This window comes from Salmo salar, chromosome 24 (genome assembly GCF_965601325.2).
Source record: "Salmo salar chromosome 24, fSalSal1, whole genome shotgun sequence".
In the NCBI taxonomy this organism is placed as follows: Eukaryota; Metazoa; Chordata; class Actinopteri; order Salmoniformes; family Salmonidae; genus Salmo; species Salmo salar.
Window position 1 is genome coordinate 34,061,438 of NC_138314.1, and position 19,361 is coordinate 34,080,798.

Below are 19,361 nucleotides of genomic sequence, written 5' to 3' on the forward strand. Positions count from 1 at the left end.
TCCACAACAGAAGCTAGCCAGAGGTTAGCCATTTCACTGGCTAACGTTGGAGTTCAGCTAGCCACGGTTAGTGGTCCTCAGCTATCCATTAGCTCGAAAAGCTATCGCCAGTTTTTGTACAGCGCGACTCAGACCAGAGCATACCGGACCTATTCTCTCTCCATATCCCCGGATTTCTACCGCAGGCTCTGGACATTTACACCTGGATCTTGCAGCGAGCTAGCTGCTACTTGAGTGACTATTGGCAAACGTCGGTCCTGGAGCTAACATAAATTATTTCGGACCTAGCCAGCTGAAGAGTTCCTTCAGTCACTCCTGGGCTACAACCACCTATCTGGACCCGTTTTTACTGCCGATGCGGAGCCCCATCGGGCCTTCACGACTGGACCACTGACGTTATCTGCCCGAGGGAATTATCCAACTGGCCCCTCCGTCGCGACGTAACCTGAACACCCATCTGCGGCCCGCTAATTCGTTAGCTATCTTATCGGCTGCTGTCTGAATAGGTCTATGGGACAACTTTCTTGGGCCACTATAACTAATATAATATAAGCCAATTGGACCGGTCCCCCCTACCAAACGGAACCCCACTAATCTACTGACGGAAACGCATGAAGTGGCTAAAAACAGACCTCCCTCCATCTTCTACCAGCTTGCTACCTATGGCTCGGCTAGCTATCTAATTCTCACTGGACCCTTTGATCACTCGGCTAAGCATGCCTCTCCTTAATGTCAATATGCCTTGTCCATTGCTGTTCTGGTTAGTGTTTATTGGCTTATTTCACTGTAGAGCCTCTAGCCCTGCTCATTATACCTTATCCAACCTCTCAGTTCCTCCACCCACACATGCTATGACATCTTCTGGTTTCAACGATGTTTCTAGAGACAATATCTCTCTCATCATCACTAAATGCCTAGGTTTACCTCTACTGTATTCACATCCTACCATACCTTTGTCTGTACATTATACCTTGAAGCTATTTTATTGCCCCCAGAAACCTGCTCCTTTTTCTCTCTATTCCGGACGTCACAGACGACCAATTCTTATAGCATTTAGCCGTACCCTTATCCTCATCCTACTCTGTTCCTCTGGTGATGTTGAGGTGAATCCAGGCCCTGCAGTGCCTAGCTCCACTCCTACTGCCCAGGTGCTTTCCTTTGATGACTTCTGTAACCGTAATAGCCTTGGTTTCATGCATGTTAACCTGTTATGGCTAGGGGGCAGTATTTTCACGGCCGGATAAAAAACGTACCCGATTTAATCTGATTATTACTCCTGCCCAGAAACTAGAATATGCATATAATTATTAGCTTTGGATAGAAAACACTTTAAAGTTTCTAAAACTGTTTGAATGGTGTCTGTGAGTATAACAGAACTCATTTGGCAGGCCAAAACCTGAGAAGATTCTGTATAGGAAGTACCCTGTCTGACCATTTCTTGGCCTTCTTGATTATCTCTATCCAATACAGGGGATCTCTGCTGTTACGTGACACTTCCTGCGGCTCCCATGGGCTCTCAGAAGGCGGCAAAAAGCTGAATCGTGGCTTTGCAGGCTCTGGTTGAAAAAAAGTAGCGCGTTTGGATAGTGGCCGGTCACAGTACTATGAAACTCAGGCTCGTGCACGAGGGGATCCCATGCTTTTATTTTCTCTCTCTTTGTACGTATACACGCTTTCCCAGTCGGAATATTATCGCTTTTTTTTTAGAAAAATGGCATAAAAATTGATTTTAAACAGCGGTTGACATGCTTCGAAGTACGGTAATGGAATATTTAGAAAATTTTTGTCACGAAATGCGTCGTGCGCGTGACCCTTATTTACACTTCGGATAGTGTCTATTTTGAACCAAACCAACATTTGTTATTGAAGTAGCAGTCCTGGGAGTGCATTCTGACGAAGAACACCAAAGGTAATCAAACTTTTCTAATAGTAAATCGGAGTTTGGTCAGGGCTAAACTTGGTGGGTGTCAAAATAGCTAGCCGTGATGGCTGGGCTATCTACTCAGAATATTGCAAAATGTGCTTTCACCGAAAAGCTATTTTAAAATCGGACACCTCGATTGCACAAAGGAGTTCTGTGTCTATAATTCTTAAAATAATTGTTATGTTTTTTGTGAACGTTTATCGTGAGTAATTTAGTAAATTCACCGGAAGTGTTCGGTGGGAATGCTAGTTCTGAACGTCACATGCTAATGTAAAAAGCTGTTTTTTTATATAAATATGAACTTGATTGAACAAAACATGCATGTATTGTATAACATAATGTCCTAGGTGTGTCATCATCAAAGGTTAGTGCTGCATTTAGCTGTGGTTTTGTTTTTTGTGACATTATATGCTAGCTTGAAAAATGGGTGTCTGATTATTTCTGGCTGGGTACTCTGCTGACATAATCTAATGTAAAGCCTTTTTGAAAGTGGACAATGTGGTTAGATAAAGGAGAGTCTTGTCTTTAAAATGGTGTAAAATAGTCATATGTTTGAAAAATGGACGTTTTTGGATTTTTGAGGTGTTTGTAATTCGCGCCACGCTCTATCATTGGATATTGGCGAGACGTTCCGCTAGCGGAACATCTAGATGTAAGAGGTTTTAACAACCCTCCAGACGAGCTTCAAAGCCATACAACTCTCCTTCCGTGGCCTCCAACTGCTCCTAAATACAAGTAAAACTAAATGCATGCTCTTCAACCGATCGCTGCCTGCACCTGCCCCGCCTGTCCAGCATCACTACTCTGGACGGTTCTGACTTAGAATATGTGGACAACTACAAATACCTAGGTGTCTGGTTAGACTGTAAACTCTCCTTCCAGACTCACATCATACATCTCAATCCAAAGTTAAATCTAGAATTGGCTTCCTATTTCGCAACAAAGCATCCTTCACTCATGCTGCCAAACATACCCTCGTAAAACTGACCATCCTAACGATCCTCGACTTCGGCGATGTCATTTACAAAATAGCCTCCAATACCTTACTCAACAAATTGGATGCAGTCTATCACAGTGCCATCCGTTTTGTCACCAAAGCCCCATATACTACCCACCACTGCGACCTGTACGCTCTCGTTGGCTGGCCTTCGCTTCATAATCGTCGCCAAACCCACTGGCTCCAGGTCATCTACAAGACCCCGCTAGGTAAAGTCCCCCCTTATCTCCGCTCACTGGTCACCATAGCAGCACCCACCTGTAGCACGCGCTCCAGCAGGTATATCTCTCTGGTCACCCCCAAAGCCAATTCCTCCTTTGGCCGTCTCTCCTTCCAGTTCTCTGCTGCCAATGACTGGAACGAATTACAAAAATCTCTGAAACTGTAAACACTTATCTCCCTCACTACCTTTAAGCACCAGCTGTCAGAGCAGCTCACAGATCACTGCACCTGTACATAGCCCATCTATAATTTAGCCCAAACAACTACCCCTTCCCTTACTGTATTTATTTATTTTATTTATTTTGCTCCTTTGCACCCCATTATTTCTATTTCTACTTTGCACTTTCTTCTACTACAGATCTACCATTCCAGTGTTTTACTTGCTATAATGTATTTACTTTGCCACCATGGCCTTTTTTTGCCTTTACCTGCCTTATCTCACCTAATTTGCTCACATGTTATATAGACATATTTTTCTACTGTATTATTGACTGTATGTTTGTTTTACTCCATGTGTAACTCTGTGTTGTTGTATGTTGTCGAACTGCTTTGCTTTATCTTGGCCAGGTCGCAATTGTAAATGAGAACTTGTTCTCAACTTGCCTACCTGGTTAAATAAAGGTGAAATAAATAAATAAAATAAATACAATTGTCTAGGCCTGCTGATTTGTAGGGGTCCAGATTTTGCAGCTGTTTTAGAACATCAGCTATCTGGATTTGGGTGAAGGAGAAGTGGGGGAGGTTTGGGCAAGATGCTGTGGGGAGCGCAGGACTGGTGACCGGGTAGGGGTAGCCAGGTGGAAAGCATGGCCAGCCGTAGAAAAATGCTTATTGAAATTCTCAATTATAGAGGATTTATCGGTGGTAACAGTGTTTCCTAGCCTCAGTGCAGTGGGCAGCTGGGAGGAGGTGCTCTAATTCTCCATGGACTTTACAGTGTCCCAGAACTTTTTTGAGTTTGTGCTACAGGATGCAAATTTCTGCCTGAAAAATCTAGCCTTAGCTTTCCTAACTGCCTGTGTATATTTGTTCCTAACTTCCCTGAAAAGTTGCATATCGTGGGTGTTGTTCGATGCTAATGCAGAACGCCACAGGATGTTTTTGTGCTGGTCAAGGGCAGTCAGGTCTGGAGAGAACCAAGGGCTATATCTGTTCCTGGTTCTAAATTTTTTGAGTGGGGCATGCTTATTTAAGATGGTGAGGAAGGCACTTTTAAAGAATAACCAGGCATCCTCTACTGACGGGATGAGGTCAATATCCTTCCAGGATACCCGGGCCAGGTCGATTAGAAAGGCCTGCTCGCTGAAGTGTTTTAGTGAGCGTTTGACAGTGATGAGGGGTGGTCGTTTGACCGCAGACCCATTACGGATGCAGGCAATGAGGCAGTGATCACGAAGATCTTGGTTGAAAACAGCAGAGGTGGATTTGGAGGGCAAGTTTGTTAAGATGATATCTATGAGGGTGTGTTTACGGAGGTTGTACCTGGTTGGTTCATTGATCATTTGTGTGAGATTGAGGACATCAAGCTTAGATTGTAGGATGGCCGGGGTGTTAAGCATGTCACAGTTTAGGTCACCTAGCAGCACGAGCTCTGAAGATAGATGGGGGCAATCAATTCACATATGGTGTCCAGGGCACAGCTGGGGGCAGAGGGTGGTCTATAGCAAGCGGCAACAGTGAGAGACTTGTTTCTGGAAAGATGGATTTTTAAAAGTAGAAGTTAGAATTGTTTGGTTACAGACCTGGATAGTAAGACAGAACTCTGCAGGCTATCTCTGCAGTAGATTGCAACACCGCCCCCTTTGGCAGTTCTATCTTGTCGGAAAATGTTATAGTTAGGGATGGACATTTCAGGGTTTTTGGTGGACTTCCTAAGCCAGGATTCAGACACGGCTAGGACATCCGGATTGGCAGAGTGTGCTAAAGCAGTGAATAAAACAAACTTAGGGAGGAGGCTTCTGATGGTGACATGCATGAAACCAAGGCTTTTACGGTTACAGAAGTCAACAAATGAGAGCACCTGGGGAGTAGGAGTGGAGCTAGGCACTGCAGGGCCTGGATTAACCTCTACATCACAAGAAGAACAGAGGAGGAGTAGGATGAGGGCACGGCTAAATGCTATCAGGACTGGTTGTTTAGTGCGTTCAGAGCAGAGAGTAAAAGGAGCACGTTTCTGGGCATGAGAGAATAGATTCAAGGCATAATGTACAGACAGAGGTATGGTAGGATGTGAGTACATTGGAGTTAAACCTAAGCATTGAGTAATGATGAGAGAGATAGCCTTGATGACAGCTTTGCAGACTCTTGGCATTCCCTCAACCAACTTCACCAGGAATGCTTTTCCAACATTCTTGAAGAAGTTCCCACATATGCTGAACATTTGTTTGCTGCTTTTCCTTCACTCCGCCGTCCAACTCATCCCAAACCATCTCATTTGGGTTGAGGTCAGGTGATTGTGTAGGCCAGGTCATCTGATGCAGCACTCCATCACTCTCCTTCTTGGTCAAATAGCCCTTACACAGCCTGGAGGTGTGTTGTGCCATTGTCCTGTTGAAAAACAAATGATTGTCCCACTAAGCGCAAACCAGATGGGATGGCGTATCGCTGCAGAATGTTGTAGTAGCCATGCTGGTTAAGTGTGCCTTGAATTGTAAATAAATCCCATACAGTGTCACCAGCAAAGCACTCCCACACCATCACACCTCCTCTATGCTTCACAGTTGGAACCACACATGCAGAGATCATCTGTTCACCTACTCTGCATCTCACAAAGACACGGCGGTTGGAACCAAAAATCTCAAATATTGACTCAACAGACCAAAGGACAGATTTCCAAGTCTCATGTCCATTGCCCGTGTTTCTTGGCCCAAGCAAGTCTCTTCTTATTATTTGTGTCCTTTAGTAGTTGTTTCTTTTTAGCAATTAGACTATGAAGGCCTGATTCACACAGTCTCCTCTGAAAAGTTGATGTTAAGTTGTGTCTGTTACTTGAACTCTGTGAAGCATTTATTTGGGCTGCAATTTCTGAGGCTAGTAACCCTAATGAATCCTCTGCAGCAGAGGTAACTCTGGGTCTTCCTTTCCTGTGGTGGTCCTCATGAGAGCCAGTTTTATCATAGCGCTTGATGGTTTTTGCGACTGCACTTGAAGAAATTTTCAAAGTTCTTGAAGTTTTCCAGATTGATTGACCATGTCTAAAAGTAATGATGAACTGTCATTTCTCTTTGCTTATTTGAGCTGTTCTTGACATAATATGGACTTGGTCTTTTACCAAATAGGGCTATCTGCAGTATACCACCCCTACCTTGTCACAACACAACTGATTGGATCAAACGTATTGAGAAGGAAAGAAATTCCAGAAATTTTACTTTCAAGAAGGCACACCTGTTAATTGAAATGCATTCCAGGTGACTACCTCATGAAGCTGGTTGAGAGAATGCCAATAGTGTGCAGAGCTGTCGTCAAGGTAAAGGGTGGCTACTTTGAAGAATCTCAAATATAAAAATATTGTTTAACACTTTTTTGGTTACTACATGATTCCGTATGTGTTATTTCATAGTTTTGATGTCTTCACTATTATTTTACAATGTAGATAATGGTACAAATAAATAAAAACCCTTGAATGAGTACAGTAGGTGTGTCCAAACTTTTGACTGTTACTGTAGGTGATGTCAAAACTAGAAGTAGTGTTTAGTTAATTCTGCGGAAAACTCTACCAGGTATATTTCTATGGTATGTTTGTTCAGTCTAAATTTGTGACACAATAGGCAGAAGTCAGTTTTTCTAAATAGATTGCAACAGTTTCCAGGTATGGACTGCAGAAGAGGAACATAATTTGTTAGCACAGAACATCAGCACACTGGGTAATTCTCTGAGAGATATTCATTTTGATGTGGTTGAGCTTCAACCTTTAAAAATTATTTCCATTGATCAAAGTCAGCAATTTCAAATTTCAAATAAAATGTCCCATAACAGACCAAAGAACCAAAGCATTTAGCCCATTTTAGCCCAAGTAATTCTACCTATATTTGAACAACATTTATGGACACTATTTACACTTACTTGATAGCCATGATATTGATATCAATATCAAGCTCTGTAAAAAAAAAAATGTATATATAATAATTACCGTCTATTCTATAGACAAAGATCCGTACACTCATGTATTTGTGAAGTGGGTGTTTCCAGGTGACACAGAGATATGTGGGAGAGAGCTTGGGCAGTTAAGAAGGTCCCGCCCCCCATAGGCCATCTCTTTACTTTGACACACGTCTAGTCTTGATGACACATGCAACAATGCTGTCCCTCCACTCCACAAACCTGACACGACTGGCTCAGACAATGTTGTGGCCTACGGACCATATGCTGTGCTTGCAGCCAGAGATGTGTCCTCTGCCCAAAGGTCAGTGGGAACAGGGAGCAGCCAGACCAGGTCGTCTAGGGTGAGCCTTGCTCAGAGCTCCAGGGGGAATCTTTCAGAGACCCAGACATAACGGCCTGGAGAGGATAAAAAAGGAGAAGAGAAGAGAGGAGAGATGGTCAAAAGTTCTGTTTTTGGTGGCAAGTTGTGTCTCGGCTTGTCAACAATTACACAAACAACTGTCACATCAGACAGAAATATTGGTTTATCACCCTGTGCACTTGGGCCACTATTCCCACCCAATCCTCTCATCCCACTCAGCCCCATGCTTCAAAACCCTTCCACCACCCGCATACACGCAGACTCTCATATCCCTCATTAAAATGCAGAACCCCTCACACCCCTGCCGCATACATTAATTAGCACTCTGGTAACAAGCTAGCTCCGTTTATTCAAACCCAGAGCCCCTTACCATTAGCCTGACAGTGGTTAACAGCAGCTGAAGGCCCACAGGCTGCAGCGCTCTCTCCTCGGGGCCCCTGATTAAAAGGAGAACCCCTTGGACACAAACCTTCCGACTCCTTTCATCATCTCTGCCCCTCAGATGATCCCTTGACCAGACCGCCAACTGTCAAGTGTACCTGTTTCCACGGGCTCCACCCCCATCCCATCTCTGTCCTCTCCAGTCGCCATCCCTCTCACCTCACGGCAGTCTAATCCAGCCCACCACCTCCTGCTCAATCTAATTGACATCTGATATTCCCCACTAGACCCTTATGGTTTTTATTTTCAGCTTAAGCCTTAATGTACACCGAACAAAAATATAAACGCAATTTCAAAGTTTTTTCCTGAGTTACAGTTTATATAAGGATATCAGTCAATTGAAATAAATAAATTAGGCCCTAATCTATAGATTTTACATGACTGGGAATACAGATATGTAGGGGCATTGATCAGAAAACCAGTCAGTATCTGGTGTGACCACTATTAGCCTCAGGCTGTTGATTGTGGCCTGTGGAATGTTGTCCGATCCTCTTAAATGGCTGTGCAAAGTTTCTGGATATTGGCGAGAACTTGAACACGCTGTTATTTTGTGAAGTGCACCAGTCCCTCCTGCAGCAAAGCACCCTCACAACATGATCCGTACTTCACGGTTGGGATGGTGTTCTTCGGCTTGCAAGCCTCCCCCTTTTTCCTCCAAACATAACAATGGTCATTATGGCCAAACAGTTCTATTTTTGTTTCATCAGACCAGAGGACATTTCTCCAAAAAGTATGATCTTTGTCCCCATGTGCAGTTGCAAACCATAATCTGGCTTTTTATGGTGGTTGTGGAGCAGTGGCTTCTTCCTTGCTGAGCGGCTTTTCAGTTTATGTCGATATAGGACTCATTTTACTGTAGATATAGATACTTTTGTACCTGTTTCATCCAACATCTTCACAAGGTCTTTTGCTGTTGTTCTGGAATTGATTTGCACTTTCCCCAACAAAGTACGTTCATCTTTAGGAGACAGAACGAGTCTCTTTTCTGAGCGGTATGATGGCTGCGTGGTCCCATGGTGTTTATACTTGCATACTATTGTTTGTACAGATGAATGTGGTACCTTCAGGCGTTTGGAAATTGCTCCCAAGGATGAACCAGACTTGTGGAGGTCTACAATTTATTTTCTGAAGTCTTTTGATTTTCACATGATGTCAAGCAAAGAGGCACTGAGTGAAGGTAGGCCTTGAAATACATCCACAGGTACACCTCCAATTGACTCAAATGATGTCAATTAGCCTATCAGAAGCTTCTAAAGCCATGACAGCATTTTCTGGAATTTTCCAAGCTGTTTAAAAGCACAGTCAACTTAGCGTATGTAAACTTCTGGCCCACTGGAATTGTGATACAGTGAATTATAAGTGAAATAATCTGTCTGTAAACAATCGTTGGAAAAATTACTTGTGTCATGCACAAAGCAGATGTCCTAACCGACTTGCCAAAACCATAGTTTGTTAACAAGAAATTTGTGGAGTAGTTGGAAAACTAGTTTTAATGACTCCAACATAAGTGTACGTAAGCTTCCGACTTCAACTGTATTTAACCACCTTTTTTGGGGGCACAAAACAGTTTAAGACCTGTCTCTGCTGGGGGGGGGGGGGGGGGGGGGGGGGTTCTACAAAGCTAAATGGAATTGCTTTAAGATGGTCATACCAAGCATAGGCTGGCTGGCTGGCTGACTCTCTCTCTCTCTCTCGTTCTCTCTGGTTCTCTCTTTCTCTCAGGATGCATCTGTCTTGGGGATTTGGACAGGTGTACCTGTCCCAGATTCCATCTTTAGGCTCTTCCCAACAGGGTCTCCCCATTCAGAGCACAACGTCTCATTAGCTGGTGCCCTTGAAAGACGTGGCACTGCATTTCAAATTCAGTTACACATTCTGTTTGAATGGAGGGTAAAGGAGAACGGAGGAGAGAAAGAGAGGGGGAAAGAGAGAGATGGACTCGACACAGAGATAGAGAGAGAGAGTCTTCTGAAACTACAGTCATTTCATGCCATCATAGTCACCTTGGGCAGGAGACATATTCTAATGGGGTTTCTGTGAGGAGCTCCTGGACAATAAAGCTTTTGAGAGATGAAAATGTGGTAGGCTTCCCATGCCACATAGTATTTCTACTTGAAATTGAAAGGTCTAAGCATAGTGAGACATTGTAATATGTGGTGAATGTTATGGACTGAGTGAATGGCTTTAATTGTGTGTGAATTGGAAGGGTGACATTTTCAGCTAAACTTTCAATCATCTCTACGCTCAAAGAGCAAAGCAGAAGACTATGAACAAACAGTTATTGGTCTGACAGTATAATAATCCCTCCTTGTTCTATTCATCCTTCCTGTAGCAGAGAAGCAGCAGACCAATGACTCATTGATCAATGTACGTGGACTGTGTCTGGGACCCATGGTACTACCCCGCTCTCTAGCTAGTCAAAACACCATCACAGCCGTACACCTTTCTGCCCTGTTTTCACAAGCAGGAAAGTGGAATCGCCTTTACCCACTCAACCTTCCCCCAGCCCCTACAGAGTACTGTGCCCAGACATACTTGATACTAGCTCAGTGCCATAGTGGCACCATAGCTCTGAGCTGATTGGGGTTTGCTTTGGAACAACCTCCAGTCTATGGGCAGGTGGGTAGGTTAGGACCTGTTCCGGTTCATAATTGTCCCCCCCCCCCCCCCCCCCCCCCGGTTCCCCTCTCTCCACAGGGATTCTCTGCCTCTAACCCTATTACAGGGGCTGAGTCACTGGCTTACCGGTGCTCTTCCATGCCATCCCTAGGAGGGGTGCGTCACTTGAGTGGGTTGAGTCACTGACGTGGTCTTCCTGTCTGGGTTGCCCCCCCCCCCCTTGGGTTGTGCCGTGGCGGAGATCTTTGTGGGCTATACTCGGCCTTGTCTCAGGATGGTAAGTTGGTGGTTGAAGGTTTCCCTCTAGTGGTGTGGGGGCTGTGCTTTGGGAAAGTGGGTGGGGTTATATCCTGCCTGTTTGGCCTTGTCCGGGGGTATCATCGGATGGGGCCACAGTGTCTCCTGACCCCTTCTGTCTCAGCCTCCAGTATTTATGCTGCAGTAGTTTATGTGTCGGGGGGCTAGGGTCAGTCTGTTATATCTGGTGTCCTGTGTGAATTTAAGTATGCTCTCTCTAATTCTCTCTTTCTTTCTTTCTCTCTCTTGGAGGACCTGAGCCCTAGGACCATGCCTCAGGACTACCTGGCATGATGACTCCTTGTTGTCCCCAGTCCACCTGGCCGTGCTGCTGCTCCAGTTTCAACTGTTCTGCCTGCGGCTATGGAACCCTGACCTGTTCACTGTGATTACTATTATTTGACCATGCTGGTCATTTATGAACATTTGAACATCTTGGCCATGTTCTGTTATAATCTCCACCTGGCACAGCCAGAAGAGGACTGGCCACCCCTCATAGCCTGGTTCCTCTCTAGGTTTCTTCCTAGGTTTTGGCCTTTCTCGGGAGTTTTTTCCTAGCCACCCTGCTTCTACACCTGCATTGTTTGCTGTTTGGGGTTTTAGGCTGGGTTTCTGTACAGCACTTTGATATATCAACTGATGTAAGAAGGGCTATATAAATACATTTGATTTGAACTCCTAGCCATGAGCAGTGGCATTGTAGCCATGGCAGTCCTTTACCTCTGTCTCTACCTGTCTCTAATGATGCGGACGACTGTGCTGGAATACAGCAGGGGGGAACTGGGTCTCTCCTAACGAGGACTTTCTCAGAGAGAGGGTGGTCAGAGATGGGAGGGCCAGGGAGGTCAAACAACACCACAGCAAGAGAGACATTCCTCATTCTAGCCCTCCAAATGAGCTAATAACTGTGATTAGCTGATGCTACAGAAACCACTGAGGAGAGGGAGTCTTGGTGGCCCTGCTGGTTCCATGGTGAATGTCCTACATCAAATGTAAGCAGAAGAGGGGGTGTGTTAATAGGATTATTGCCACAGCTGTGATGCAGTCAAAGGAAAGAGGCGTAGCCAGAAGAATTGACAAGTTCAAATGGTATACCAGTCAATTGCTACAGACCATACAGTGTAAAGACCTCCTGTACTCACAGATGGATTGTGGTAGCGACTGGCCTGCTGTTTGCTCTATGGCCACCCCTCTGTTGTTGAGGTGGATAGGAGTATTTATTGACCACCTGTCACCCCACCACTCCCCCTCAGCAGACCCCTTAATAAACACTTCAGGGGCCCAGGGCTGGTGGTCATGAAACCAAAGGATTAAGACCTTGTCTTTGCCAGACACCGACCTCAGATGAATAGGACCAGACTGTTGAAATGAAATGTTTATGGTGGTGGACAGTCTTGGTTGTAGATTTTACTTTTCTTTCTGACATGCGTTTGTATTTTTTTCATAATCCATTTAGACAAATCCATTTAGAATTTTCAGTCTTCCCATACATTGTGTAACAGTTTGTTGGAGAGGGGTAGCTTTCTCACTTTACCTGTGATGAATCAGTCATTTTAACAGGTAACAGCCTGGAAAATGTTCTTGACGTACTTCGATGTGATTTGATGTATATCCTCTCACTGAATAGATGTACGCAAGTATTGCCAGTTATTAAATTCATTAATTGACTACATTTTAATTGCCAGTCATGGAGATTGATTTCGGTACGTATAAACTTGACTTTTCAATATTTGGGCTATTTCCGTTGTCAGTATATGTATCTTAATCCATTCTGTAACCAAGTACCAATCATATTTTCCTATGGAGATTGCATGGTGGTGTGCTCAATTTTATGCTGAAATAGCCGAATTCATTCATTTGAAGGGGTGTCCACATACTTTTGGAAATGTAGTGTATGTTTTGGTAACTATGTGCTTAATCCATTATATAACCAAGTGCCTATCGTGATGAACACATACATGAAGCAGATGATAGAGAAATAGTTCTCTTTACCCTAGACATTGATGTACATTTGTAGAAGTATGCATGCTCAACCCTAATGGCAGTCAAAGGCTATTTTCTCCCCTTATTCTGCCTTTCGTTGCTGCCAGTTGAAAGCTACCTGATGGACACCTTCTACAGAAAGACTGACACAGATGAAAGCTAATGGGTTATAGTATGGAGGAACTGTAGAACATGACCGAGGTAGCGGTGCGGGCGGGCAAGTGTTTGTGCCCCACGGCACACTGCAAGGGTTGAAAGGTTCCCCCACATCTGCCAAGACAGATACAGGATTAGCATCCCGTGCTCTCGCCGTAGGCAGTTGCTACCAGAGGCACACAGCTGCTCACACACACATACACACAAACGCAAATTAGCAGGGAAAACCCACACAGAACTCACTAAGTCTTTCCTCTGTCAGGTTTGGACTAAGTTTGAAAGCAGATTGCCGATGGTGATTCCGGAAGGATATGTTGAAGCTGTGTGGGGTAATAATAGTTAGAATCAGCTTTATTACTAATGATTTAGATATATTATGATATAGGCCTACTTTACCTGATGATTTAAAGGTATTGATATATAGGCCAAGTGCATACTATGTCATTATATATACTGTATATGTATGTACTGTAGTTGTTTATATGGTTTAAGGAAAAAAACTCAGTGAGCTCCTCCTATCCAACCATATATATATACACACAGTATACACACATACTCTGCACGCTCCCCGTGGCATGTCTGAGGACGTGAAAGTAGGGCAGCTGCAGTGTCCCTGGCGTTATACAGTAAGACCCAGGGGGTCTCCCAGCAGGAAACAGAAACAGACATAGTACAGTCTGCCTTACAATGAGCCCACAAAGATCATGTCAGTGCACTACAGATGTACGATCTTCATTTGATCACCCTGTTGCAGGAGAACTTTACTGCAACGCAGGGAATTTAAAACTTGGAGTATATTTGAGTTTTAAAAAGGATTCTAAAGTTTCTAATTTCCACTTTTAAATTTCAGACTTTATTTTCCCTTACAAAAAATGAATTTTCCCTACAAAAATGTAAATTAATTATAATCCACATAATGATTCACATTTCCTGTTGCTGCAGGATTATTTTCCTGCTGTAGGAGACTGGCTCAAAAACATCTGCAGTTTTCAGGCAGGCCTGAAATAACTATGAAATTCCCTCACTGGGCAATATAACAGGTTATGACATCGTTATGTTAGTGTAGGAGTTAAGACTCAAAGAGGGACCTAAACTGATTGACCTTACTGTAAGATTACAGTTTACAGTATAGGGCATGGTTTTTTCAAATCTGTCAATACATTTCAAGTCTTAATTGTACTTAACTTTAACATTGTGTATACCTTACTTTACTCCTTCTGATGTGTCGTCACTCTTATTCAAAGAGAGACATCAAATAAACGACAGAAACATTTCTTTCGCTCTCTTTCAACAGTTCTGCCCATTTACAGTGAGGGGCTCAGAGTAGCTGTGATTTGAAAGTAACCCAGAATCTCTTTTAATGATTGCAATGATCCACAGAGAGAGCACAGGTAAAGTGCTTTATATGAAGGGGCCCCTATTCCAGCAGTCAGAGCAGTGCCGCTTCTATTCCACATCCAGCTTCAAAGCAAGGCTTCAAATCAAGCCAACGAGACTCCATCTCCTCTTATCTCCCACTGTATAGATCCTCCAGGGTGAGAGGGAGCACAGGGAAGGTGGAAATGAATGATGGGGGAGGATGTATTGCACCTACCCGAGGACACAGCGGAAGAGCCAAATTAGCTGAACATTAGGAAGGAGAGTTCCAGTGAGTTGTTAGAGGCCCGACATCACAGCTCTGGGCTTGGCGAGTCGAAGCGTTCAGTTCTACCTGTCTCTGTCCATGTTCCTCCTTCTTCAGACAGACCTGGAGAGAGACTTTATAATGTTATTGTACTGCAGTGGAACCAGGTCATTTCAGTTGGAGTCTGTACAGTATCAGTTCAATGTTAGATTTAGTTATATGCTTGGTGTCTTTAGCTGATCCAATTTCTTTTGTTCTGCCTGCGGCTTCAGAACCCTGACCTGTTCATCGGACCTGCTACCTTATCCCGGACCAGCTGTTTACACTCTCTCTTTGACATTTACTCCTGAGGTGCTGACCTGTTGCACCCTCTATAACCACTGTGATTATTATTTGACCCTGCTAGTAGTCTATGAACATTTGAACATCTTGAAGAACTATCTACCTTTAATGGCCATGTACTCTTATAATCTCCACCGGCACAGCCAGAACAGCCTAGTTCCTCTCTAGAAGTCTTCCTAAGTTCCTGCCTTTCTTGGGAGTTTTTCCTAGCCCTGTGCTTCTACATCTGGATTACTTGCTCTTTGGGGTTTTAGGCTGGGTTTCTGAATAAGCACTTTGTGACATCTGCTGATGTAAAAGAGCTTTAGAAATACATTTGATTGATTGATTGATTGATTGATTGATTGATTGATTGATTGATTGATTGATTGATTGATTGATAAGATGGCATTTTTGGCAACATCATGGTTTTATGCTCATCAAAAAATAATGATGACAAGTGAACTGGAAAACGGTTCAAACAGACTTTAGGTGGAGTAGAGCACAATAGATACATTCGTTCGGAAGAGGTTGTTTTATCTGCAAATTATGTTGACATTCCTTCTTAATTCGCATGATAACGTTATGAAAAAAGTGTTTGAGTGAACAACCTTGTGGTGACCTTTGGTGGAAGTCAGGCACACCACTGCGTCCTTTGTGAGGCTTTTAAGGCCCTCAGTCATTCGTTTATATTCAGAGTGGAAATTAAACAGCCACCTGAACAACTTTATGTGCCCTCGTAAATAAAGCCTAGGACTTCCAATACTTTTTCCACAAAGGAGATTAATGTGTGTGTGTGTGTGTGTGTGTGTGTGTGTGTGTGTGTGTGTGTGTGTGTGTGTGTGTGTGTGTGTGTGTGTGTGTGTGTGTGTGTGTGTGTGTGTGTGTGTGTGTGTGTGTGTGTGTGTACACTGTAGAGATCTGGTTATACTGTGCAAAGATGGGGGTAAAAAGTATATGCTGTTTAGGGTTAGATCCTTACTCAATTCTACTGGTGTTCCATTACTGTGTGATAGATATTCTACTGGGTAACTACATCCAACTTCAACGGCCCCTTCTAGCTTACAACAAAGCATCTTGGGCCAGAGAAATCCAGCTGGGATTGGATTGAATGAATGAAAAATGAAAATGTCACCAATTTCATACCTGAAGATCTCAGATAGAGGCAGACAATGAATGTACATCAAAGGGGGATGCAGGCCCCACAGTCTTCAAAAGGTACACTAAGAAGCACATTCAGGGTTATTAAATATATGAATATTGACAGGATCTCTCCTATTCGAGGTGAGCGGTAGCTCAGCTATCTCGGCAGATCCAAAGTGGGCAGAGAGGCGGTAAGTACAGCCTGACACTCTCCACCTGTCTGGCTTTCACAATTGCCTTAATTGACAGGCAAAACTCCAGGATGACTATTCCCCCCCAACATGTTCATTGGACCGAGCTGTTGCTGAGCCAATCACGATAAGTTTTGTTTGCCAAACTTGGAGATGTCCTTCAGCACTCAGACCCCGTTCATTTCACCAAACAATCCCCTAAGAATTTAAGTGGTGGGAAAACATCAAGCGCTTCAGTAATGGCAAGGGAACCTTGGCTGTCTGTGTGAATATTGACCTGTCATCAAAGAAGGAACATACATATAAATCTCCACCCGGGTTTGGAGGCTCAGGATCAGGCTTTAGGGAAGGGAGAGGAGAGGAGGGAGGACGGGGGAAAGGATGAACTGGCAATGGCTGTCTATGGCGGATTACTCAGAGAAGCACAGCCAGCTAGATGGGTGTAGGAGGGAGCACTAATCAAATCAAATCAAAATGTATTGGTCACGTACACAGATTTGCAGATGTTATCGCAGGTGAAGCAAAATTATTGTAAGAGATAATATAACAAAATACAGCAAATTTGGCTTAAAGCTAGAAACTGTCTTATCTTTTCATCTTGTAATGGGGAAACAGAATGATAGATTTGTGCTGTCTATTTACCACCAGAAACCGATTTTGGCTCTAAGAACACACTCAATGAGCTGTATAGGGCCATATGCCAACAAGAAAATGCTCACCCAGAGGTGACTTTAATTCAAGAAAACTGAAATCCAATTTACCTCATTTCTACCAGAGGGTAGGGCGTATGGCCAAGCACATCACTGGGGCCGAGCTCCCTGCCATCCAGGACCTCTATACCAGGCGGTGTCAGAGGAAGGCCCTAAGAATTTTCAAAGACTCCAGCCACCTAAGTCATATGTTCTCTCTGCTACCGCAAGGCAAGCGGTACCGATGCACCAAGTCTGGAACCAAAAGGACCCTGGTTTGGAGATGACATGTCCGTTCTATGAAATACAGTACAGTATATTACAGTATATTACAGTACAGTATATTACAGTACAGTACAGTATATTCCCAAATAAATGTATTTTAATTTCTCTGTTACGCTGTGTGCACTGAACTCACATGCACGACTGTTGATGACACTCCGATGTTCAGATGAAGGGAATTTAATAGTCAGTAATGCGCACCGCAGCCAGCAGCACTCAACTCAGACAGAGCTGTGAGCCTACTGTAGCTGCTGGTAAAGTCATTCAAAACCTCTATTGTATCACTCAGGATGGAACTTCCCAGTGCTACTATTTTGTCAAGTAATGTTGTTATTAAAACAAAATCAGACAACCCATAGTAGAATGAATAGTTTATGTATTTACCTAGTCAGCTTGTTGTTGTGTTCCATGCGTGATAAATATTCCTCTCTAGGCGCATTCAAGTTGCGAGAGCCATAGGAGGAAACGTATTCTGACAAGCAGTCAATGCACAGCTATTGTTAATGCAATCACGGGAAAACACTTTGAAAGCAGTTTTGGCAAATGTATTTTGGAAGATTTTTTGGACGGCGATCCCAGTTTTATATTACTACCACGTTTGTTTATCTACTCCTTCAATTGTGGTATGCTTTCACAAACGCAGTTTTACAATCGGAGTTTCAAGCATGGTTTAGGTGTAGCTGCGCAACAGAGCTCTTAAGGGGCAATGCCGTCTTAAAAGGGCAATGACATACTTTGTAATATATGTACATTTTATATACATTTATATACAATGATTTATATACATGTTTATAATAAGAATAATAATAACAATCAGGATGTTTTGTCCAATGTGGTAACCCCATGCTTCAGCCTATGTACATTTTATAGCCACTATGCTTCATCAGTTCGACTATAGGTGATAATGCTTATTGCTAATAGCATATCTGATCATATAGACCATGCATGGTCTAATATCTTAAAATTATTTGCACATCATTGTCCAGTCATTCAAATGAAGATTCCCAGTTTCCCCAACCCTCCAACTTCCTATGATTCACTAATACATTATACAACATGTTACCAATGAAATAGGACCGCAAAAAGTTATAAAACATGATCGTCCTGGGATACAGAGTGATGCTTACTTGTAATATTCCAGTGAAACATTTTTCACACCACTTTTTACTGGAGGGGGTAGTGAGATCCTAGTATCTTTAATGCATAAAAACAAAATGGCTTCCATTCTTCAGTTGAAATAAGCACTACTGCTCTAAAGGGAAATGGCTGATGGAGTGGCAAGGAACCTCTCCATACACACATGGGAATGTGTCTCGCCCTCAAGTACTGTACTCCTTTTTCCTTTTTCCTCTCCATGGGAATGCGAGAGAGGGTGGAAGGCAGGCAGGAAGGAAGGTTTTCTGCCGTCATCTCTCAATGCTAGCGAGTGCGCTCTGCTCTCAGATCAACAAAGCCCCAGTCACATACTGTATTATGTGTTGGCTCTACGTGGCTCCGCAAACCTGTCAGAGATCCTAAAGATGCAAGTAAATTAAAAAAGGAGGACCTTATTATGAGGTAGAAAAAAAACGGTTATATTTTTCTGGTATGTAGACAGATGAAAGGTGGTAATGGTAGAATAAAATGTTCTATTTATTAATTTGTTGATGTCTATTCATAATTCAATATCTCACTGTGCTAGCTTCAAATGACGTCCTACAAGACTACACGCGGCATACTGCAAATACCCATCTACTTATCAGGGTTGAATATAACAAAGAAGCAACTCACGATGTTAATACTTCAAGATCATATTCTCCTGTATAGTGACATATTGCATAATATTTACATAAATATAACTCCACAGCAAAAATAATAGCATAAAACATTGTGAGAATAATCTAACAATGTATTCTTTTAGTTTGTGGTTTCACCAGAGTCATAGAGTTATGACCAGCAGCTTGTAAACAAAATGTCAGACAAAACAACTAAACAGTTTAAGCTTGAAAAAGGCAACGTGTCTCAGTCATG